Source organism: Pelophylax lessonae (assembly GCF_965119305.1).
Source record: "Pelophylax lessonae genome assembly, chromosome: 2".
NCBI lineage: Eukaryota > Metazoa > Chordata > Amphibia > Anura > Ranidae > Pelophylax > Pelophylax lessonae.
In genome coordinates this window covers 691,396,312-691,402,311 of record NC_138769.1, presented here as the reverse complement: position 1 = coordinate 691,402,311, position 6,000 = coordinate 691,396,312, and the positions used below count along the sequence as shown (strand labels likewise).

At 46.5% G+C, this 6,000-nt stretch overlaps 1 pseudogene across 1 annotated transcript; it reads right to left on the bottom strand.

Moving 5' to 3' along the window:
* Positions 1–4,377: 4,377 nt before the first annotated feature.
* Positions 4,378–5,070, bottom strand: LOC309547850 (integrase/recombinase xerD homolog; annotated as a pseudogene). Its single transcript has one exon. The product of its transcript is annotated as an integrase/recombinase xerD homolog (transcript).
* Positions 5,071–6,000: the final 930 nt, after the last annotated feature.

Genomic DNA, 6,000 nt, shown 5'->3' with positions numbered 1-6,000 from the left:
TCACACTGTCGCCCTCCTGACCAGTTTCAAATGCAAGACCGGTTACGAGACTTTCGACGGGCCCGCCGAAAGTGATCTGCTGCTGTTTTCTCCCCGTAGCGTCCCTGGAAGTTGTTCTCACATCCGGACACGGAAGAAGCCATGTAAATCCTGAGTTGGAGGACTACATGGGACAATTATTAGTTACTGTTTTATGCCTATTCTCGTTTTGTTGTGTTTTTTTTTTTTTGTTGTTGTTTTTTTTTTTTTTTAGGGATGGATGGAAGGTCTTATACCTGAAGGGTTTATCATGTACTGTTTCTTTAAGGCTGGCTCCACCCAGGAGTGATGACAAGGGTCAAGGGGCAGAGTGGCCATCTTAGAGACATGTAAGAGATGCATTGATATACAGAGCTGTCCTGTAATGCATGTTGTAGTGTACAGTGAGTCCTGAATAAACATCCATTATTCCAGACCAGAGTCCTGTGTCTCTCACAACATGGAGAATATAACACTTTGTAGACTACTCACCTCTGTGCCCCTTGTCCACTACTCAACTCTGTACCCCTTGTCCACCGCTCACCTCTGTACCCCTTGCTTACTGTTCACCTCTGTACCCCTTGTCATGATCTGCTGTGCTGTCTCTTTTGCTAACTCATAGATCTATGTGAATCCTTTGTCATGTACAAAATGTCCATTTGTGAAACAAAATGTTTATATAAATGAGAAAAAAAACTGAAATAAAGCAACAGAATAGAAAATATATTTAGACAATTATAATAAATTGAACCTAAATCATTATAATTTTTTATTTGAACTAAAAGTTTACCTACAGCTAGAACTACCAATTGTATGCATGCTTTCTTTTTGAAAGCCAGTAATACCATAGGGCTTAGACATACGGCTCAGGCACTAAGTGCTCTTTGTTGACAGCAGGTGTGTTTTTTCCAACAATACCCTGGATGTCAGTTCTTTGGAAGTAGCAGAGTTTTAAAGCCATTAGCAGTAATGCTCTAAGCATGCTCATACACCTTATTATAAATACTATATAAAGCATGACATAAGTCATAAGCACCAATCCCACAGTCATTAATATGGAGTATAACGTTTATCATAAAATCCCATTCAGCTGTCGTTTTTATTATTCTGATTTAAATATGGACTTCAGTCTAGACAGAAAACTATACATTGTTTGTAATGCATGCTCAGATTTCTGAAAGAATATCTAAAGCCAAAAACTTTTTTTTCTCTGTCAAATTTTAATTGCTGTCTGTGTAAATCTTCCATTGGCAAACCCGTCAACTGTTCTTCATTTGGAGGGACTGTTCATCTTTTGGAACAAATCCCTCCTTTCTCCATAATGATCCTTGTTTTTGCTCTGGTGTATAGACCTATGGGCTATTTAATTAATCCAAACGTGTACTACTAGACTAAACCTTTCATACAACCTTTGGACCAAGGTTCTCCAACTTTCTAAACAAAGGGCTAGTTTACTGTCCCTCATACTTTAGGGGGGTCAGGCTGTGGCTACTGGGAGTAGAAAATGGCAATTGGGGACCCCCAGAGGTCAGGTAGGCTAACATGTCATGTCAGGGTAGGATGGTAGACATGTTGGCAGGATGTGAACAGATAAGTGACAGTCATTTTTGGGCAATGAATAGAGTTTATTAAAGGCCAAAAAAACTCCAGGGAAAGAGGGTTAGGAAGCAGGATACCCAAAAGAACAATGCACAGACTCCAAACAAAACCTTGAAACCATGCTGGAAAAAGAACCTTTAGGCCTGACTGACAGCCTGTATTCTTCTACCTGTAAGCAGTTGATACACTCTGCTCACGGAATGAGTGGTCCAAGCTTTAATGCAACTTCTCCCAACTGTCCTTCTGTAGTGAAAGTTCACCCCTAGTGCTATTGTCCAAAGCTTAGCTTCACTTGTCCTGGAAAGCAACTTCAGCCTTGCAGTGCAAGCTTTAGGCTCCAGCTTTGGACCTAACTTTCCCGAGCACATGTGTCCTTCCTAGGCAGAAAGCATGGGAGGTCAAGGAAAACAGCAAACCCTCCCCTATTAGAGCATGGGAGGCCAAGGGGGTTTCAGGGGGGTCCACCAAAAATATAAACTGTTCCCCAGCATGCATGTTGGCATGTGAAGTGCCCCTTTAAGTTTAGTCCCAACTGTTGCTATGTTATATATGAGGTTAGGGCCCATATAAATGCCAACTGTTGGTGGGGGTCTGATCAGTTGTCGTATGGGAGTAGAAAACCCCAGAGCTGCAAAGATGTAGTCCTACACTGAGTTGATTTAAAGGGTCCTGTTGTGTTGCTTTAGCTATTTTGGTGATTTTTAAAGCATAGATGTGTGAATTGTTAGATTTCAGTTACATGTTTTGTTTTTGGAAGCTAGGCCTCCCCTAATAATATGTAAATACACTTGTTGGACTGGTTAATAAGCTCAGGACAGGAAATTATGTAGGCAGGAAGTGGGGGGAGGGGAAAGGATGGAAGACAAAGAAACAGTCCTTTGCAGGACTTCGGAGAAGCAAAAAGCAGCCTGGAAGATCCTGCATCCTGGAAGTTAACTTCATTATGAATAATGATAAAAAGACTGAAATTAGGAACTTTACCTGGGGATGGCACCAAATATACAACCCAAGATAAGTCATTGTTAGTGTATCCCTCTTGCATACATTATCAATGCTAATTTACTGGGAAAGATAGAAAGCTTGTGTATATTCTATGCATATTTTGTGATTTTTTGCATGCAGTTGTTTTTTCCTACAGTTGTATGTGTGGCATTTCTGTATAGTAAAGCATAATAATACACTATGGAGCTTTAATTCCCTACTTGGGTTTACTGCAAGAACCTTACAGAGGCAAAGCAAAACTATGTGCAGGGCTAAATTCCGAGAAGTGACGCAGAACATATGTGGGCTTGCTGGAGTCACCTTGACTACCTCTGACCTTCTTCTGTAGGGTCTATAGAGTGGTGAATATGGCCTTGAGATACTGTGATAGCATCCTCATATGTGAGTGCTAGCCGATCCCTGAGAATGGATTTCATCAGGGAGCATGTCCGGCTACAGGCTTAGTAGACTCTGAGAAGTTGTCCCAACTCTGTGGTGCTCTCTAGGAGAAGAATGGAGGGAAGATGGCAAAAATATGAGTTGTGCTTGACTGCAGTATTGCAGATGCTGCGGCTGCTTTGCCTAATATAAACCACAAACTAACCAAACCCCCCATTACTTATCTTAAGAAAAAGACACTACTACTGTTTTGGATTTTAAAAGGCCATAGCAGCCATCTTTATTACAACCAACTAATAAAAACACTAGTTAACCAAGAATTACCATTTTATTCAAACAAAACAATCCAATAACAAACGTTAAAGTGTAATGACCATTTAGGGTCTTGGAAGGCAACTTGACTTCCCCCTGGCTGTATCCCTGGCCCCAATAGACCTCCAGGCCCTCAGCCGCCACTGCACCAGCTCAAGGACTATTAACCATTGGGATACCGTGATACAGCCTACTGACGTTGCCAGGGGTAGGTACACCCATACCTAAGATGGGCCCTACCCCTCCATATTCCCTTTCCAAGTAGTCACAGCCCTCCAAGACCCTAAAAACCCCAGCCACAGCACACAGGCATGACCCCTTATGGCCGTGTAGCCCTCCAGACCCACAGAGCCCTGTGAATACCTTCCTGTAGACCTAAGGTCCACAAGTCAATGCCCACCGCATTCAGATGGACCCCGTCGCCCCGAAGATAAAGGGCCGGGTCCTGCTCAAGCTCCAGATGACGAATCACCAGCCCCCCATTGCGCACAAAAAACGTGGCCACCGCCTTATTTACCTTAATCCTGGCCTTGTTCAGGCTAACCACCGATCAAGCCAGACGCCAAGAGGTTCAGGGCGACTATGTCCGACCACACTACCACTGTCTGAGGAAAAAGTGTCCGCAATCTCAGGTAATCCAGTTTAATATCCCTGATCAATTCCCTGGAGGAACGGAGGCCCAGATCATTACCTCCCGCATGCAACAGAAGGATGTCAGGCGGCCTCTCCAGACGAGCACAGCGATGGACTTCGGGAAGAACCCGCGACCATAGCATTCCCGACACACCTATCCACCGCACTTTTACCTCATCCCTGCTCAAGCCCAATTGGCGACCTTCCGGCCTAACAGCCGCCCTCCTGGCACCCCAAACCACGTAAGAGTGTCCTAAAATCCAGACCAAGACATCTGTGGATCCTGTAAGAAACAAAAGGGAGCACATACCAACATACATCCCATGTACGCACAAAACACCAACATAGAAAAACGAAGAACACCTGTAACGAATATTAAATAAGGACCTCCCCCGGACCCCTATAGACCAGAAACAGAAAACCTCATCCACCGCCTCACAACAGATGCGGACGGACATATAAGCGAAAACGCCTAGATTCCCAACGTCCAATCCTCCGCAGGGCCTGATCATTAAGGCCCCACCGAGCCGCCTCTGTGGCAGCTCCAATGCGGAAAGAATGAGAGGACTAATCCGTCACCGGAAAACCAGCCGCCTCCAAGCACTTACGGAAGACCGCCGTAAATTGAAATCGGGACAGTGCAGTGCCGTCGGCACGTAACAACAGAGGACCTTGTCGAGCGGAGCGCACCCGCAGCCAATGCCGCACCGCAGACACGGGGCAAAGTGAGGACCGCGGAATCTCCCCCAGTTCCACTCAAGCCCCGCGGCCCAGCTGGTCCGTTTTAGACCTGCGTATCCAGACTAGAACCTTGTCTGGATGTAAACATACATCACCCAACTGCAAGCCTCCATCCCCCCGTCTGGAATTACTCACCAATTCGCCAATCCTGAGAGCTCCAAAGAACGCCAAAATAAATGCCGTCCTGAAGAGGTCCACCTCCTGGTCAGAAGAACAAACACCCGGTAAGCAATCCACCAGCCGGGATAACAAGTCAAAGGAGACCGGGCGCCTGGAATCGACCGACCGACAACCCTTCCTATAACCCCGCACCGCCTTCCTAACGAGGAAATGCTTCGTAGCATCAGCAACCCCCGACAATTGAAAGTAGAAGGCCAACGCCGCCATCTTCTGGCTTAACGTAGAGATCGACACCCGTTGCTCAAAGTTCAGGCCCACAAAATAAAGAAGCAGGTACAGCCGATCTTGATCACCTGAAAGACCCCCCACCTCACTCACCAACCGATGCCATGTCGCCCAAACCCTTTCGTAGGCGGTCCAAGTGGAAGGACAAACAGACGCTCGAACCAGATTCATTACTGCGGCAAGACAATGTTCCACAGATCCCTGGGACAAGGCATTCCGTTCTGCTCCACATCCGGTGCCAACATCCGAAACCTGTCCCACTGGAATCGAGAAAGGGCATCAGCCACCGAATTGTCAACACCCGGCACATGCACAGCATAGAAAAAGGAATTAAGCGATAAACATTTCAGCACCAGGTGGCGAAGCAACCTAATAACCGGTGGCGAAGAAGCAGTAATGCTATTTAGCGACTGAACTACCCCCAGGTTATCACAATGAAAACAGACTCATTTATTTTTGAAATCCTGCCCCACAGCTCCACCGCCAACACAATGGGAAATAACTCCAACAGTACTAAGTTATGTATGAAGTCTGAACTCCGCCAGGAGGCCGGCCACTCGCCCGCACACCATTGACCATGAAAATAGGCCGCAAAACCCCCAGAGCCAGCCGCATCAGTATACAGTTCCAGGTCAAAATTTGTCACCGGAGCCTCCAACCAGACAGAACGGCCGTTGAAGGAGCTCAAGAACAACTCCCATACCTTCAAGTCATCACGATGGTCCCTGGATAATCGAATGAAATGATGCGGTGCCCGGACGCCGGCCGTGGCCGCCGCCAACCGCCTGCAAAACACCGTCCCATGGGCATTATGCGGCAGGCAAAATTCAATTTACCGAGCAGAGACTGCAGGGCACGCAACTGAATTTTCCGTGCGGCCAAAGTCCCCGCGATGACTCCCCGCAGGTCCAA